Below are 19,586 nucleotides of genomic sequence, written 5' to 3'. Positions count from 1 at the left end.
AGGTGTGCGTAGAGAAAAAAGGTGGAAGAAGAAACAAAAGAGGTATGTCAGCAAGCGGCTGGAAGCAGAATATTCACAGACAAGAATAGACGGAAGGCAGCTGGAAAAGTGAGATTTGGAAAAAATGTGGAATCTTATTGATGGAGTTTTGGAATATAGGTGAAGTTTGGTGGGGTGAGGTCCAGAGCCGATGGCCAAGAAAGAATTCTTGAAACATCTCTGGTGCAATAAGGTGGTTTTATTAAAGCACAGGGACAGGAACCACGGACAGAAAAAGCTGCCCCAGGTTTGTGAGGGGTGGCTGATTATATACTTGGGAACTGGGGGAGGTATGGAAACGGGAGGTTTCAAAAGGATTTTTGTATGTTAAGAAGACTCACAGGATACTGGAGGCCGTGTCATTGTCAAGTTAAGGTTGTTTCCCCTTCTAGTAAGGCGTGAACAGTAAGACATTTGGGAGCTTCCTGGAGGAACATTATGCTTTGCCTGCTTCAAATATCTGTCAATGGGCTGCAGAGTAAAAAGACATTTAATTGTATCTACGTTTCCTTCTGGAAGGTAGGCCATTGATAGAGATGCTTTGTTCTTGTCAATTGCTAAGACTTTGTAAACTGAGGGAGATGCCTGTCTTGCAGGGTTGTGATCTCTAGAAGTTCACTATTTGTTTTTCCTTTAGGGCAGCCAGGAGGGCCTGAGGAATGTCACGTACATCCCATGGGGGTGGGGGCTTGTGGGGTGTCAGCTTCTGCCTGTCCTCTGCTAGCCTTCTGCGCCCTCATCATTATGAAAATATAGCAAAAAGGTTTTTGTTTGAACACATGATCCCTGACTAAAGACGGTGTTTACTAGAGGATTCCAGGCGGCTGTTGCCGTGTGGAGTCATGACGCGCACCTGTCTGAGCTAGGGAGTAACGAATACAGTGGATATTGAAGGGGAATACAAAAAAAAAAATTAATTTGATACATGCAGATATATAAATATTTACTTGCTGAATGTAGACAGATGTCATTAAAACACATTTTATTTTTAAATATCAACATTTATTGTGAATTAGTAGGAAGTAATGGTATGAAAAAATAGCAACAAATATAAAGTACTATTTATATCTAATTACAATTTATACTTTGGCATAAATATACATTTGTATCTGTCATTCTTACATGTGAACGTGAGTAATATTGCTGATAGTCAAGGTAAAAACTAAAGTCTCAAAAAAGAAGAGAACTGTGTCACTTTTACAATTTTTTTTTAAAGATTTTATTTATTTATTTGACAGAGATAGCCAGCGAGAGAGGGAACACAAGCAGGGGGAGTGGGAGAGGAAGAAGCAGGCTCATAGCAGAGGAGCCCGATGTGGGGCTCCATCCGGGAACGCCAGGATCACGCCCTGAGCCGAAGGCAGACGCCCAAGGACTGCGCTACCCAGGCGCCCCCACCTTTACATTTTGATTGTATTCCGAAGGCTTTGTGTTCCTTCTTGGCTTGGTGCTGATAGTTTCCTCCTCACATACAGCTTATGTCAGAGTTTGCTCTCTTGCTACTAGATGGGTGTATCATATTATCACAAGAAAGAAAAGGGAGGGAAGGAAGGGAGGGAGGAGGAGGAGGGATGGGAGGGAGAATTCTGTTTCATTTATGAAGCCCTGTTTTGAAAACACTCTTATTCTACTAATGTAGAAGTGATATATGTTCATGCCAACCAAAGCCACCTCACCTCTCATATAAGAAAATAACAAGTGAGGCGCCTGTGTGGCTTAGTTGGTTAAGTGTCTGGCTTCGGCTCAGACCGTGATCCTGAGGTCCTGGGATGGAGCCTGCTTCTCCCCCTGCCTGTTCATTCCCCCTGCTTGTGCTCTCTTGCTCTCTCTCTGTCAAATAAATAAAATCTTTTTTTAAAGAAAATAACAGAAACTATCTGAAAACAAGATCTATCTTGAATACTATTGTCTTTAAAACTAGACAGTACATGATAAGGTACTCACTGTAAAAAATGATGGGCAGCAAGTCCAAGAATGATTTGCCGTGTGCCAGATACTTGACATGATTTAATTTCATAACAATACCACATTGTCCTGTGAGGATACCGAGATTCAGACAGGTTCAGTGTTTGCCGTCACGCAGCTAGAAACTGGTGGTTGGTGTGCGGAGGATCAGCCGTGGTGTTTTCATTCATTACCCCGTCTCTGAAACTCCGTATTAAATAGCATTGCTGCTCTGAAACTTAGAAGTTGGAATCACATGTTCCCCAATGTCCACCCCAGCACCAGTATTTTATAAATGTTAGTGAGGCTGGGATAGGAAACTGACTCTTATTTTTCTTGCGATAATATAAAGGATCTTTTATAACACTGCTTTTATATTTGACTTAATTTGATTTAGTCTGACCTGATTCAAGAACGGGCAAGTACAGCCACGCGGTAAAGCATACTTCTTAGTAGCTAAATTGTTTAAAGAGTTGCGTTGATACAGGCCTTTTAGTGCTTTTGATCGAACTGGTTATGATGTATTTTTTAAATGTAAACACCCAACAAGGCCTTACGGTATCCAAAAAACCTAAGAGTCTAAAAGGAAACAATTGTTCTCCACACCCAATCAGCATTTAAAAAAAGGAAACACAACAAACAAAAATGAAACTGTGTATCAGTCAGACTGTTGGTGTGTGTGAGCGGTTCTCAAACCTGACTGCACATTTCAATGATTTGGGAATTTTTTTAAAAGACCAATATCTGGACCTCTCTACTGGGAAATTCTAATTTAATTGGTCTGTTGCAAGGATGGATGACCTACATTTTTAAATATCACTTTGTATTTCTATCTATTATGGATGCTGCTTTAAGAACCGCGACATAGACAGTAAGGAAGGAATGTTCCCCCTGCTTGGTAGCATCACCGTACTTACTGCTGCTACAGGAAGTCATTAAGTGAAGAAAGGATTCTTCAAAGGACAATAGACAGGCGAGACATTTCGGAACATGAGAGGTTCTTACTGTATGCCACAATAAAGCTCTGGGACCATATGATAAAAACACAAGCATGGGTTATTTTCTATGAGGGCTAGAGAGACCAATGCCATTTAAATAATGTGTCTTTTCATTCCATGAATATCTATTTTTACATTTTGCTTTGTTTTTCGGTAGTGGCAGTGGATGAAAATATTTTCAGATTACCAATTTCCAAATGGGTAACACTGGAAACATTGTTTCCACTTGGCCATTTGATAAAAGGTGAGAAGCCTGAGGGAAGGAACATACAAGGAACTCTTGCTTTGTTACGAGGATTTACAATTATAGGAGGGTCATGTCTGGGTTGTGTTTTCTAAGATGGCTTTATATTTTTATGTGCTCCTTCCAGGCTTCTCAGGATGTTGTTAGTCATCCTGTTAAACAGACAAAGGGAAAGGCAGAAAGGATGTAATTGTTCTTGGACTGGCTTCTTCTAGAGAGCGTTCACTTGGCTTTTGGTTTATAATTTAAATGTTAGCGTTAGTATTGTAACAACCTTTGTAAAGGCCTTTAGAGAAATACTTAAGATATTGCAGCAGCACATAAAGCCCCACAAGCCGGCTTTTCCAAATCTGTGGTTTTATTTGGGAATTGACTAGCTCTTGTGGTTAACAGCCTGAGATGAGCGATGTACATTTGAACAAATCATTGTTCCAAGTTCAAAACTACCACCCACTGCCTCAGAAAATAAAGTAGGAAAATGGTTTCTTTAAAACAAAAATTGAAGCTGGTAAGCAAATGTTTTCACTGGTAATGCTGGGTAAATAAGGGTGGAGAGTTTCGAGCCCTCTTGATGAACTAAATCAGGAAAAAAAAAAGGAGTTTATCGTATGCGTCATATGTGAAGTTAATAGAGATCCATCTGTACTTGTTTGGTTTTGACCTTTTTCACATAAACTAGGAACCAGAAAGCTACTATTTTTAAAAAAGAATTGCTGTTCTGCAGAATGGAAACCGTATTTTAAAACATACTTGAGATGAAATATCTCAAGACTGTCCTCTTCTGAGGACTGGACTCTTAGGAATACAAATTGTCGGATCGGTAGGTGAGTTCCCTGGCCCCCTTGTCCTTTCATCCCACCATTATGGGAAAACATCAGTCTTCAGATGATACTCAACCAACCACAACTATGTCATCGCTGTTGAAACAATCTCACAGGAGGGCAGACTGGCACTCACTGTTCTCAATGCTTTTGGCAGTTTTACACTGATATCTCACTGTAAACTCACATGCTCATCCTTTATAATTATTTCAGTTTCCCCCCATCATTCTTAAATTGGCATTAACTTCATCTCATTCGTCCATTTCCAAAACTGACTTCACTATGCATCCATCTTCATTCCCCCCACCTGTTGTAATAGAAAGGTGTGGTTTACCTTCGGAGCCACGCTTATACCTGCTTCTGACTTCCATCTTCATGCTATCACATAGAAGACCTGGTATAATAATCGCTGATGTGTAGGTTGACGGGTCCAAGGGCCTCTTCGACAGAGAATGCCGGTTCTTTACAGTTAATGGTGCTTCTTTACAGTTAATACAAAGAATTAAATTATATCAGAGTATTGGTAAGAAGTGATGATGTTACCAACAATTTTTATGGGAATTGAAGGATAGTTTTATATCAAATGCTGAGTAGAACTTCACTCGAAGACCCAATTTAAAAGGTTTATTATCTATTCCTCAGCCTCTTTAGATTTTTGCCGGCATCATGTCCCTTTTCTTTCCTTTGTACAAAAAGAGCCAGCCGTTCTGGTCCTACTTTTCCCACTCCCAGGTGTTCCGCATTAGATCTCAATCTTTCTCTTTATTTCATGCAAGTAAAGTGAGCTAAGTCAGATTTCTTTTAAATGCATACTGGCTTTATCCCTTACAACTCTTTCCAGCTATGTGGAAAGCAACCATATTGATCATAACAATTTGTACTCAATAGATTAAGAATTCTCTGCTAAGAATTTTCTACTTACCAGAAACCACTCTCCTCAGGATGAATGCAATATTATAAACACCCCTAAGATTGTTCAGCTACAAAATTATTCCTTTTCAGTTCTACACTAAAGTCTTTCCTTCATCTGTTCTATCCCAACCACATTTAAACATGCTGTAACTGCTTCTACATGAAGGGATAAAACAAATAGTCACACATTTGAACCCATACCCACATGCACGTATCCCGTCCACAGGCTCAATTACGACCTATCAACAGATGGTTTCCTAATTCCATTCTCTATGTGCTTAATGGACAGATTGTATCCTCAAACTCAGAGTGTCCAAAATCAGATTTATTAATTTTTCTCACAAATTTGCCCCTTCTGTAGGTGTCTCTATCTCATCAAATAACCTGCAATTATTCAATCTTGGAAATAACTTTGATTCTTTTTCCTATGCTCCATTCCATTTAACAATCACCCAATCCAGTTGATCAATTCTACCTCTTCAATGTCTTTTAAGCCATATACCGTTTCAGCATACTGCCGCTAACGTGAGTTACATCTTTGCCCCGACCTCTGCAATAATCTCCTATTGGTTTCCCTGCGTCCAGTTGCCCTGATCCAAAACATTATTTTCAACTTAAAATTCAGTTCTGTTAGTTCTGCTTTAAAATTTCCAATGAATTCCCATTGCTCTTCTTATAGAGTCTGAAACATTTAATGCAGCTGATAGGGGTCTCCACATGAAGCCTTCACTTACTTCGCAGACCCATTTCACCAGACTCTACACCCAGGTATTCTAGACTCTTTTACAGCACCTCAAAGAAGACAGATTCTTATGCTAGTTCGGTGCTTTGCCTATGCCGTGTTCTCTGTTTAGATTGAGCCAATCCATTCAATTCTGTAGTTTCACTTTAATACTGTCCACTTTTCCTTGTAATCTCAGCATAATGCCATTTTATATATATATATATATATATAACAGATCAGTTCCCTTCAGTGGTGTACTAAGGCATGCACCTATTTAGTGAAAGTCAGAGACACAGATCACCGGAGGCAGCCCAGGGGTTGAAGGGATGCGGTGTTAAGGCACCCAGTTTACTGCAGCTTTGCACAGTGCGTTGTATTGTGCACTGAAAGTAGAAGACAGCGCATCAAACATATCATGTAATGTCATCGGCCCCATTATGTATTATAGCGCAATGGTGATCAGTATTTTGCTATCTATACTCACTTATGTTTTCAGACTATGGACATACTGTAGAATGAACATTTTGAACCGAAAATTGTATAATTGCTTATAGTCTTCACCTGAACAAACACCGGTTCACTGCTTTTTTTCACCCAAATAAACTTTCAGGACTAAGTGCTGGAAAGACTGGTCTCCTTGGACAAATAGCTCAGTGAGGCATAAAGACAGAAAGGTAAGGACTTGACAAGTTGCTTTTGGAATATAAGAGGAGTACAAGAGGGAGTTTTGGCTTCCAGATATCATCTTAAAAAGCAGTATTAAAAAGTATATGGAGAGGGGCGCCTGGGTGGCACAGCGGTTAAGCGTCTGCCTTTGGCTCAGGGCATGATCCCGGCGTTGTGGGATCGAGCCCCACATCAGGCTCCTCCGCTATGAGGCTGCTTCTTCCTCTCCCACTCCCCCTGCTTGTGTTCCCTCTCTCGTTGGCTGCCTCTGTCTCTGTCGAATAAATAAATAAAATCTTAAAAAAAAAAAAAAGTATATGGAGAGGAATGTCTTTCTAGAGATCACATTTATGGTTCCTCTTTTTTTTTTTTTTTTTTTTACTGAGACATACTGAAAAGAGGTTTTGTTTTAGCCAGGGATTAATTTGCAGTGCTTATTAAATGTGATTTTTTTTTTTTTGTAACTTGCACCTCATCCTGAAATTTGTAACAAAGGAAGAAGAGGAAAGAATAGTCAGTCACTTCAGAGACTGAAAAAGCCACAATAATTGTTCTTCCCATGATGCTGATAGTCACTGAAGGAAAAAAAAAATATATATATATATATATATATATATGATTACAATTGAAAGATTAGTTTAAGTAGAGGGGAGAAAAATATTGGCACAGTTTTATAAGCCCTTGAGTTAAGTTCCAGTATAAATACTGCTTGCATGTTCTAACGGCACTGTTGGCCATTGTCATCTGGCACAAATGCAAATATCTATGATATGAGGGATATTTGGGTGTTGGAGGGCTTCTCCAGGGCAGGTCAGAAACGTCAGAGTGGTGCCAGGCATACATTGCTCCTGGGTCCCCCCCGAGTACGTACCCGGCCAATTCTGCTTCCGAGACCCTAGTCCTTTGGAGTTGGGGAGGCCAAAGCAGAGAAGCACTTCACACAGAAGTGCACAGGCAGGGTAGCCACAGAGAGGGGTGGGTTGCAGGTGCTATGTGCTCAAGTTATTCTCTGAAAAGCATTTCCTATGGCAGTTATTGATTGGATCGTTTCCTTGAAGCTCGAATACTGAAGCCTATCGTCACCTTAGAGATTACGGCGGCTCTGAGAAGAGTTGGCTTCTGCTGTGTCCATGCAGGGAATGCTAGACAAGATTAGGACATGCCCCAGCTTTTAGGAAGTGCTGTCCAAGGACTTCAGGCAGCTCACAGATACTGAATCACAATCATTCCCATCTACCTTCTGTGGATAGAAGATGTCAGAAAGTGAAAGTGTAACAAAGAAAAATGGCACTATCCCTGCTCTTCAACTAAGTTTCCACCAAATGAACCTCCCCAAAGTCCCCAATCTAGAGAAATTTTTTTTTCCAGGATACTCTGAGAAGGAGAAGTCACAGAAGGCTTTTTCATATCTTGAATGTGCTCAGAGAAAGGGACATAAAATAAGGCTGCAAGATGTTTGACTCTGTAGGGAAACATTATGCTCTTTGGAATCGATAATTTGTGAGCACACAGAAAACATACTGATATACTGCATATGCCCTGAGTTCCGTGGCCCTGGGCCTTCTCATCATGGGAGTGCATTAAAAAAAAAAAGGCAAAAAAGTTCTATGGCTGTGAGTAGATGATGGTAGTCTGAATAGACCCATTATTAATAAATTGTCACAATAGATTTGAATTCGGAGTGCCCTAGGGTGTTTATGAGGAAGCAGCTGATTTTCAGCATAGGATCTGAAGAACAGATAGAATTAAATACTTATGGCTATAATGAGAATAAAGAAAAATGCCTTCGTTGTCTCCAAGGGTTTTATTATTTTGACAGGATGCTGAAAGGCAGTGCTTCGCAATCTCTTCCCGGCACGGTATGCATAGAGAATAACACTTCTGCGGGGACACAAGAATCATTGAGAGGAATGCTTCGGGCAAGAAGGTTGCCAGGCCAGGTAACCCCAGAAGCCACAGGCCCAACACTCAATAGTGATGGGAAGAAATGCATCAGCACTTAACAAGAGAAGAAAAGAAAACCCTCTTTACTGAGGTAAGGTTGACATACAAAAAGCTGAACATACTTCATGCATATGATTCCGTGAGTTTGACAATGAATATACATTGACAATAGATATACAAACCATCACTACAATCAAGGCCCTACGTTTATCTATCACCTTCAAACATTGCCTCCTGCCACCTTTATTGTATTATTTCTAAAATTAATTTTCTTTTCTTTTATGGAAAGAGCACCAAACAGAAGATCTACTCTTAGCAAATTTTTAAGTATGGGATAGGGTGTTGTCAGTTACAGGCCCTATGTTATAGAGTAGGTCGCCAGAAGGTATTCATCTGACACACCGAAACTTTGTACCCTTTGACCGACACCTCCCCATGTTCCCCTCCTCACAGCCCCTGATAACCACTATTCTACTCTCTGGTTCTATGAGTCTGACTATTTTAGGTTTCTCATAAAAGTGGGATCATGTGGTATTTGTCCTTGTGAATCTGGCTTATTTCACGGAGTGTGATGTCCTCTAGCACGTAACCCTCCCTGCACGCCAGCCTGCCCTCGCACGGACTGCGGACCTCCCGCCCCAGACCTCCCACCCAAGCTATTTCAGGGCAATTGTTACTTCATCGTGACAGACAAGCTTGTGGGGATCATGATTTTGCTGGAAGGCGAATTCAGGTATGTTTTCAAGTTTTTTTTACGGCATATTAGCTTATAATGCTTCCTGTTGTGATATTTTTCTTGAATCAGTAGTTTCTCCTGCTTCACTCAATGGATTATTTACAACTTTTCTCTGCTTGCCTTGGTTCAACTTGCCAGGATGTGTATATAACTTAACTAGTCTTTTTAAGGATCTAGCTTTTGGTTTATTTAATTTTCTATAGTTTGTTTCTTGTTTACTGTTTCATTGATTTCTACAATTACCTTTATTGTTTCATTTCTTGTTGTTTCTTTTGGTAGACTCTGGCCTCTTTATTTTATTGATTGATAAATTGCTTTTGCCTTCTTTACAACAATTTTTTCCCAAGTTGAAAGTCTTGCTCATTTAAGAAATTTCATTGTGATTATGGAATAATCTGCCTATAGTAAATTGCCCTTCTTTGTGTAAAATTCGGTTAAGTTGTGATAAACACATATAGTTGTGTTAACAACCAGAATCATCACAATATAGAAAGTTCCATCACTCCTCAATTTCTCATGTTCCTTTGTAGTTGACAATTTCCCTTTTCCCAATCTCGAACAACCACAGATGTGTTGTCTCTATTGCTTTGTCCTTTCCGCAGTGTAATATAAATGGAATCATACAGCACGTAAGCTTTGGATATGGCTACTTTCACTTGGCATGATAAAATTATAGCATATACATGTTACTTCATGTATCAGTATTTATTTCTCCTTATTGCTGAGTATTCTGTTGTATAGATATGCCACAATCTGTTTATACAAGCAAGAGACTTTACGTGTCTCCCCAAGTGAGATACTGGTGTTGTTTTCAGTTTTTGCTTAACAAGCCATCAAAATCATTTAGTATGTGTTTTTGTACTAGTGTGAGCTTTCATTTCACTTGAATAAACCCTAGTGGTGAGGTTTCTGAGTTTATGTTAAGCATATGTTTACTTTTATTTTATTTTTAAAAAGATTTATTTATTTATTTATTTGGAGAGAGACAGACAGAGAGAGCAGTGTGGAGGGACAGAAGGAGAGGGAGAGAGAATCCCAAACAGACTCCACACTAGGTGTGGAGCCACAGGGGAGTCTGGATCCTACGACCCTGAGATCAGCCTGAGCCAAAACCAAGAGTCAGACTGGACCACCGAGGCACCCTGTGTATGTTTGTTTGTTTGTTCATACTATGTTCAGTTAGCCACCATACAGTACATCATTAATTTTTGATGCAGTGTTCAATGATTCATTAGTTGTATATAACACCAAACTGCTATCCAAAGTGCCTAGAATATTTTGCTATTAGCAACATATGAGAGTTCTAGGTGCTCTGCATCCTGGTCAGCGTTCCGTATTATCAGATACTTTGTTTCTATTTTCACAACTATTCCAATAGGTGAGTAGTCATATCTTATGACAGTGATAGTTTTTTTTTATTTTTTAAGAATGGAGACATAATAACATATCATTTATTGGACCAGAGGAAAGTCCAAAGTTGGTTCTATAGGCAGAAATGGGGGAAATGCAGTTGCAAAGTCTTTAAGTAGAAGAATAAAATTTAGTTCACAAGTAAAAAGATTGGCTTTTAGTTAAGAGTTTTTGGTTAGTTCATTTATGGTGAAAATAACGGACAGACGAGGTTGTGTGGTTTGAGATGCTTACATGCAAGTAAATTTATTGAATGAGACCTCGTCAAAATTCTCTTCTGATTATTAAATTTTCTTGGTAAACTAGGATGCACTATCATGAGCTGAAAGTAAATGAATGTAAGAAGCATTATTGGTTTGAGAGAAGAGGTGATAATAATTACTTGTGATGCAGTAGAAAGAAAGCATGAATCAAAAAGAGCAGATACCTGTGAAGGAACAGATAGTAAATTCTTTAGATCTTGTAGGTTGCGTGGTCTCTCCTGCAACTATTGAGCTCTGCCATTGTAGTGTGAAATCTACCATAGACAAAAGCAAAAGAATAAATGTGGCTGTGTTCCAATATGTATTTATACATACCGACATTGGAATTTCATGTCATTTCACATGTCACAAAATATTATTGTTATTTTGATTTTTCTTAAGTGTTAGTGTAAAGACTACTTTTAGCTTGGAGACCATACATATGATGATAGTTACCAACTATTTACCATTGTCAAAGTTCTGAACCTTACACATTAAAAGCATACATCTTATTGAATATAAGCTATGCTTCTAAGAGCTGATTTTTTGTAGTGTTCAACAATTTATCTGTTGCATATAACACCCAGTGCTCATCACATCATGTGCCCTCCTTAATGCCCATCCCCCAGCCAGATGGCCAACAGACACATGAAAAGATGCTCAACATCACTAGTCTTCCGGGAAATGCAAATCAAACCACAATGAGATACCACCTCACACCTGTCAGAATGGTTAAAATCAACAACACAAGAAACAACCAGTATTGGTGTGGATGTGGAGAAAAAGGAATGCTCCGTGTACTGTTGGCGGGAATGCAAACTGGTACAGCCACTGTGGAAAATAGTATGACGTTTCCTCAAAAAGTTAAAAATAGAACTACCCTGGGGCATCTGGGTGGCGCAGTCGTTAAACGTCTGCCTTCGGCTCAGGGCGTGACCCCAGCATTCTGGGATCGAGCCCCACATCAGGCTCCTCTGCTATGAGCCTGCTTCTTCCTCTCCCTCTTCCCCTGCTTGTGTTCCCTCTCTCGCTGGCTGTCTCTCTCTCTCTGTCAAATAAATAAATAAAATCTTAAAAAAAACAAAACAGAACTACCCTACCACCCAGTAATTGCACTACTATGTATTTACCCCAAATATACAAAACACTAATTCAAAGGGGTACGTGCATCCCTATGTTTATAGCAGCATTATTTTTAATAGTCAAGATATAGAAGCAGTCCAAGTGCCCATCTATACATGAATGGATACAGAAGATGTAATATATATATTCCATTTTCTATATAGAAAATTCATATATATATATATATATATTATATAAAAGAATATTATTCAGCCATTAAAAAAAAGAATGAAATCTTGCCATTTGCAACAATATGGATGGAGATAGAGAGTATAACGCTAAGTGGAATAAGTCAGAGAAAGAGAAACACCATGTGCTCTCACTCCTCTGTGGAATATAAGAAACAAAACAAACGAGCAAAAGAAAAAAAAGAGACAGAGGGAAACAAACCAAGAAACAGACTCTTAACTATAAAGAACAAAATGATGGTTACCAGAGGGGAGGTAGGTGGAGGGATGGGTGAAATAGGTGATGGGGATTAAGGAGTGCCCTTGTGATGAGCACCAGGTATCGTATGGAAGTGTTGAATCAGTATATTGTACACCTGAAACTAATATTACACTGTATGTTAACAGTGAGGGAATTAAAAAAATTCTCAAAACAACAACAACAACAACAACAACAACAACAAAAAACAAACCCAAATAGATCCTAAAGCCATGTACAAAGGTGAACTCTACCTGGATTATAAACCTAAATTTGAAAGATGAAGCAAACACTTATAGAGGAAACTATAGGAAAATATCTTGAATAATCTAGATGCAAGAAAAAACTATAATTTTTTAAAAGCATAAAACAGAAAGCAAAGTATTTTGAATCTGATCATATTATCTCTCTTCAGTAGGAGGCCACATAGAGAAAGTTAATATACAACCAAAAGAACGTGAGAATTTATGTAAAATGCCCCAAACAAAAAGGGAATATTTAGGACATAGAAGGAACTTCTGGGAATTAACAAGGAAATGCATGATCCCAAGCCAAAAAATAGGTTATGAATAGGTCATTCCCAAACCAGAAAACCTCAAATCTAGAAAGGCTATGAAGAGAGATTTAAAATAATTAATATTTGGGAAAATGTATATTAATGCAATAATAAAACCGTGGCCTATTTTACTGGCAAAACACGTAGTTAAATAATGCCAGAAATTGGCAGTGTGAGGATGTGTAGAAACTGAGGCTAATGACTGGCGAAGCCATGAGAAAGCAAACTGGTACCATTTGGTCAAATTAAACACTTTCATATATATAACTCAGCAAATCTCCTGGAAATGTATCAGCAAATCTGTTAGCAGATACAAACTATTTTTTTCCCCCATGTTCCGTGTGGTGTCACACATTTAGAGTCAACCTGGGACTCTAACCCCAGGGAAGTGAATTGGTATTTTGTAGGTCTGAATGGAGACACAGGAAGATTGTATTTTAAAGAGATTGTGTGATTATAATTAATAAGAGGAAAATAAATCCAGAGGAATGAGACATGCCCAAGATCAAAGTGCTGGTAGCAGTAGGAACCAGAAGCCAAGCCTTTCAGTTTCTTTTTCTTGATAGTTTCCTGATGCTGTGTGGCTTCCCATGATAGGCAGCTTCCAACCAATTAAACCGATTCATGTGGGCCTTTATGCCTCATGCATTTTGCACCACGACCCAGGAATAGCCATGTAACTGGGTTTCCTTCTCATGTACCCTAGACCAGCAATCCATCTCGCCCCCATTTCTGCCCCCTTCACTTTAAAATCCCCGCTTCTCTCTTTGCTCTGGGACAAGGGAACGGTGGGACTGATGCTGCACATTTGGAAGGTCATGCTGAGGAAATACATCAAAATAAATCCACAATTTTGTTTTAACATGAGGAATTCAGGTGTGTTATCACTGTTGTATTGTACCTGTCTCTTTCCACTTTGTCTGCCTGCCTTTCCAGTTCTTTTTTGTGTCCTCTCTTTCCTTATCTTTCTCTCACTCTCTCTTTCTCTTTTTTCTCTTTTGTCCTTTCTGCAATCGTGCTCTTAGCTCTTGAGAGGAAGGTCAAGTGAAGCAGAGGTAATAGTACTGTATTGTACACTATTTGTTATTAATGCCTCTGCAAGTATTTTGTAACTAAGATCACCATGGGGCTACACGTCACTAAGGGAGGGGGGAGAAATAAAGTTGTAACTCGGGGGAAATTTTTAATGTGACTTTCACTTTGACCTTTTTGATTGAAGGTCAATCAAAATTTAATGTGAGTTTCACTTTGACCCATTTGATTTGAAGATCCCAGCTAGGTTCTCCATCCTAGTTCCTAGGGAACACATCTGCCAGGGAACAGAATCACAGTTGTTGCAGAATGAATAAAGGGGGTGTGAGGTCATGATTTAATATGGTGAGTAATTAATTACATGAGTTAATAATTGTAAAGTGCTTAGAACCACATCTGATGCATCGTGCTTTATAAGCGTTATTATTATAAGCGTTATTATCATTACTATTACCAGGAGAGTCACAGCGTAGATTTGTCCTTGGACTAGAATAGCAAAGACACTTCTTCTGCCCCAGTTCTTGAGAACATCAAGTCTGCTTCACTGTGGTTGAAGCATAGATGGTATTAGGGGATGATAAAAAAAAATTATAGGTTGGAAAACAAGACATGGAGGCAGGCAATCATCTGATAGGGACCAGAACATTCAATAGACAGAGTGCCAAGTACTCCCAAATCTTTCCTACCAACAATATGTTTGCCACAACTTCCTTCAGAGATCATCTTGGGAGGAAAGCAGGAAAGAGCAAGGCTATTTGAGAGACATAGCATTTTTTTCTGGAAGACTGAACATGAACTGAAAGGACAGTTTAACTGTTAGAAGGCAGCAGAGAGACTTCCTGCAGTTACTCCTTTACTGCCATGTTGTATTTGTAGTTTTCTTCTGAGCATCCATCATGCATTCTTCCTGCAGTTTATCACCACATTTAGCAATTCCTCTTCTTACACGTTCAATCCGTATGGATGGACTGACGGGAGAGAGTCTACAGCACAGTCCTAACGGATCAATGCATCTCTTTCCCGTAAGGGAATAAAGATTAGCTGGAGGCCTATGATCTAAGCCAGTCTAATATGAGAGTGATATTAATTCGAGAATAAGATGATAATATTGTTACTAGAAAAGAAATTGCATTTGTACTTTGCTTTGTATTTATTGAATGTTGAGTGTATCTGGGATTTAGGGAATTCACTAAACTACACATAGGGTTTCATTGCTGTGGTCTCACTTTTTAACTACATGGAAGTGTTTTAGCTAGAACTATGGTCCTACTTTGTAGCACTAATAGCAAATGATAGGTTTTGTCTGATAGAATCCAATGCAAAAGACTTAGTTTACTTGAGAGCTATTCTCTCTGATGAACACAACAGTGCCAAGGATATTTCTGAAGCAGTGCATTCAAACTTACAAAATCCTTTCATGTGGAACTTACTTTATCTATCTTATCTACTTTTTTCAGTACTTATATATGACTAAGAGTAATATACCCTTCTAGGTCATAAGGCATGATTATATGCTGCATTTGGTATCCCATGTTATTGGCTAAAATTAATTTTCCCTCTCAGGTGTTAAATAGACTGTATGATCTTTGTTTTTCACTGACATCTTCCCCACTTCCTGCATTGAAAACATCAGTTGCCTTTGATATAAATGTCAAATGAACAGTGTTTGGAAAATTCACATGACCGTTGAAATAAATTTCTAGGTCCAAGATAGAGCCTCTTTTGCTTGGGGAACCACATCAGCAAACCAAAACTTAAATAACTTTCATGTTCTTGTTAATGCTTCACTTGACTAGAAACAGAAACAGTATATCCAGCCAATCTCCAATTACCAAGAATCTGCAATACTTTCTTTGTTCGAATATGAGGTCAAATACACAACCCCATTCAATCAACTTAACCTAAATACTCTTTCCTTATTCCCTGATTGTCTTCCTAAAGCCTGCCATCCTGTTTCTTAGTTTGCAGTTCTCTGGATTCTTGAGAGTGGACATGGCCCACTTCATGAAGCGTGAAATAAAATTTGCTTAGCTAAATTGTTCTCTTTGATTATTTTAACATGGTGCATGATATACTCTTGCCTTGGCATAGCTTGTACTAACAAAATATGTCCAAAGGTTTCCTATCACTTATGATTTTGTGCTGTAAATGTACCTGGGGGGGAGGTTTTCTTACAAAAGGGGAAGCAGAGAATCAGTGGGTAGAGAATCTCAGGAGTTGATGTATTAGGGACTATAGCCTCTGCTTCCTCTGCGCCATTATATATGTAAAAAATAGAGCAACGTGAAACAGCTGTCATCAGGGTCTTTTGACATTTCTAGAGATATCCCCTGAGTTCTGGAACTGAGGTCTGCCTTACTAGGCACACAGCAGTTGGTAGGGTGATGTGAAACAATGCTGAGAAAGCTCATTTCATCTCATCCACTACTTTGTTCTGGATTTAGAATTTCCACAAGCTTGCTGATAAAATATTCAGAGAAAATATAATTTTGGTGATAATAGAGTCATAGCTATTGTTTCCTATTGCTCACTCATCTCGAAATGAATTAATGAATGAATGAATGGCTGTAATTTACAAATGCCTGAATATCAAGATAGCTTCATTTGTCTGACTTCATATTGAAGAATAAAATTAGAAACCATAGAAAATACCAGAGGCTATAAGCTTCATCAGTGATTGGATTTCAGGGATCACCTATTTACAATATCTAAAGTAGTTATGCTTATAAAGGAGGTATTCAAGTGTTAGGTATACCAGTTAGTGAATGAATATTTGACATGGTGCAAAAGAAATTGTAGCAACATACACCTGAATGATTGCTTACAGTGGTCATTTGTAGAAGAAAAGTTATTAAACTTTCGTTACAAGGAAGGGAGTAGGCTACTTAAAGATTTACAGGGTCAATTATTATTCCTTTTTGTATGAATTCAATTCATTTTATATCTGAGAAGAACCTGGGTATGGAAAACAGGATTCTGCTCAATGGACATCTGCAGTAGACACATTCAGAAGGAGACTTCAGGGGCGCCCGGGTGGCTCAGTCATTAAGCGTCTGCCTTCGGGTCAGGGCATGATCCCGGCGATCTGGGATTGAGCCGCACATCAGGCTCCTCCGCTGGGAGCCTGCTTCTTCCTCTCCCACTCCCCCTGCCTGTGTTCCCTCTCTTGCTGGCTGTCTCTATCTCTGTCGAATGAATAAATAAAATATTTTAAAAAAATAAAAAGGAGATTTCAGTAGAAATTCAGCTCATTAAAAAGACTACTTAGGTCAGTGGTCCCCAAGTTTGGAATGTGCATATTCTAATTTCTGTTCATTCAAAATGATATTTAGGGAGTGCCTGGGTGGTTCAGTTGGTTGAGCACCTGACTCTTGTTTCCGGCTCAGGTCATGATCTCAGGGTCATGGGACTGATTTCCGCATGGGGCCCTGCGCTCAGTGGGGTGTCTGCTTGAGAATTCTTTCTTTCTCCCTCTGCCCTTCTCCCTGCTCATGCAGTCTGTCTTTCTCACTCTAAAATAAATAGGCATTAAAAAATTATATTTAAAAATCCTTTCTTAAATGAGGAGTCATGGTCAAGCAGTCTATGAAATATCTTCAAGTAACACTGAAGAGTACCCACATTCACTCATTTCTTTTAGTATATTTAACGTGATTTAGTTCACTGTCTACCCAAAACCATGGATAGTTAATTTTATAAGAACAGGTCTTTTAAGAGTAGAAAATTTTAATACTGCGGAAGGCAGTGTGAAATGATCAAAACTATTTTTTTAAGGATTTATTTATCTTTTTTACAGAGAAAGAGCACAAATGGGGAGAGGGGCAGAGGGAGAGAGAGAATCCTCAAGCCAACGCCACCCTGAGTGCAGAGCCTGAGGTGGGGCTCCATCCCAGGACGCTGAGATCGTGACCGGAGCTGAAATCAAGAGCTTGATGCTTAACTGAGTGAGCCACCCAGGCGCCCCCAAAACTATTTTTTTTTAAACTCAGAGGTTTATGTGTTATCCCATAACAAAATACTGAAAAGGAGATTTAAAATTATTATCAGTTATATTGATTTCAATAAACATATAATAGTTTCTCTGGAGAAAGATGGTTTTGGTGCTGTTAAACAAAATCTCTTAAATTATTTATTTCGTCTTGTTTCTTCCTTGTAAATTTTTCATATTTCTGTTATTTAATACAGTAGTACGTAGATATAATTCCCAATTAAATGCATATACATTTATTAGAATTCACATTCACCTCTTTAGGTAATAAAATACGTGTCAAAAATGTTTGGAGACGCATATGTCGACTGTCCTACCCGGTGTGTACGACAGGTACATGGATCTCTAAAGCAGCAAGAAGGCAGTTGGCAGGATGAACATTTCTGGGACCAAGACAGAGTGAGGAAAACTGCAGCGGGCATTCACCAGATAAACTGAAACACCAGCTTGACATTTTTCTGTTGTCCTCTCCATCCCCTTCCTCTGAGTGTGCAAATATTTATGCCTTTCAAAACAGAAATGTCACATGTTTTTAACCAGTATCTGACAAGATAAAGCAGAAGTTAGGATTCTAATACAGAAAATATGACTCCAGAGCCAGTATTTTAATGACTAATTTTTCTTCTTTGTTTCTAGCACTCATAACTTATATTTCACACTCTTGTCAAAATTCGTTGTTGAAATGTCAAGAACCATGTTAAATAATATGGAGTTAGAGCATTATACTCCTGTTCTTGTTTTTACTGTAAATGTTTTCAATGTTTCTTATTGAGCGTGATATTGGCGTTAAATTGAATTTATATTGATATGCAGTTATAAATATATATATATAGTATATAGCATATATAAGTAGTTATATATATACTTTCTCTCTCTATATATATATATATGTATAGAAAGAGAGAGAATGATCATAGTAATAAATACTGCTTGTTTTCTTAGATTTGGAGGAGATTTATAAAAAATTAGGTGTTGATATTTATCTGTCATTTAGTCTTTTATTAATAGATTATAAGCTTGCTCCCCCATGGATTTATGAATTTTCTAAATATACTATGGAGCTATCCTTGCATCTTCAATGTAAAACTTATTTGGTCACTGTATATTCTTAATATACATGTAGATCAAATTGAATAATACTTTATAATTTGTCATAATGGTCATAAATGACCATGTGCTTATTCTGTATTCATCATCTTTTTTTGTTGTTGTTTTGCTTATTCATTGTACTTTCTTTCTCCATGTAGTAGAACATTCTGAATAGTGTATATACTTTTCCTGAGTACTGTATATTACTCTTTCAATGTGAAAGAACTGCCCTATGAAATAATTTTTCACAGTGTTTTTAAGTGGGGTGAAATTTTTGACAATATGTTCATTCTATTTAGATGCTATTGGACTTCAGTTTTCCTAAACCCTCTAAAGTTATTTTTGGAGGTTCACACATTTTTAGAAAACTAGCATTTCATCTAAATATATAAATTTATTTTACAGTAGTATATGAATGTCTGAGTTCTTTTATCTCCTTTTGTGTATTTGAATTTTAATATCTGAGTTCTTTTATCTCCTTTTGTGTATTTGAATTTTAATCATATCTGTCTGAGTTCTTTTATCTCCTTTTGTGTATTTGAATTTTAATCTTTAACAGCTTGAGATATGATTAACATACCATTCAATTCCCTGATTCAAAGTACATTATTTGGTGGTTTTAGTATATTCACAGGCTAACATACCATTCAATTCCCTGATTCAAAGTACATTATTTGGTGGTTTTAGTATATT

At 38.2% G+C, this 19,586-nt stretch overlaps 2 long non-coding RNA genes across 2 annotated transcripts; one reads left to right on the top strand and one right to left on the bottom strand.

Annotated features, from left to right (window-relative positions):
• Window positions 1-220: 220 nt before the first annotated feature.
• Window positions 221-2,266, bottom strand: LOC121104243. The gene is made up of 2 exons (XR_005836521.1): window positions 1,984-2,266; window positions 221-510 (listed from the first exon to the last, which is right to left on the bottom strand). It is a non-coding gene; the product is annotated as an uncharacterized LOC121104243 (long non-coding RNA).
• LOC103664430 lies at window positions 423-17,672 on the top strand. The gene is made up of 4 exons (XR_569019.2): window positions 423-558; window positions 8,168-8,383; window positions 8,875-9,025; window positions 17,613-17,672. It is a non-coding gene; the product is annotated as an uncharacterized LOC103664430 (long non-coding RNA).
• Window positions 17,673-19,586: the final 1,914 nt, after the last annotated feature.

This window comes from Ursus maritimus, unplaced genomic scaffold (genome assembly GCF_017311325.1).
Source record: "Ursus maritimus isolate PB19 unplaced genomic scaffold, ASM1731132v1 scaffold_20, whole genome shotgun sequence".
Classification (NCBI taxonomy): domain Eukaryota; kingdom Metazoa; phylum Chordata; class Mammalia; order Carnivora; family Ursidae; genus Ursus; species Ursus maritimus.
The sequence above is the reverse complement of the archived record's forward strand: the minus strand, read 5'-3'. Positions and strand labels throughout refer to the sequence as shown.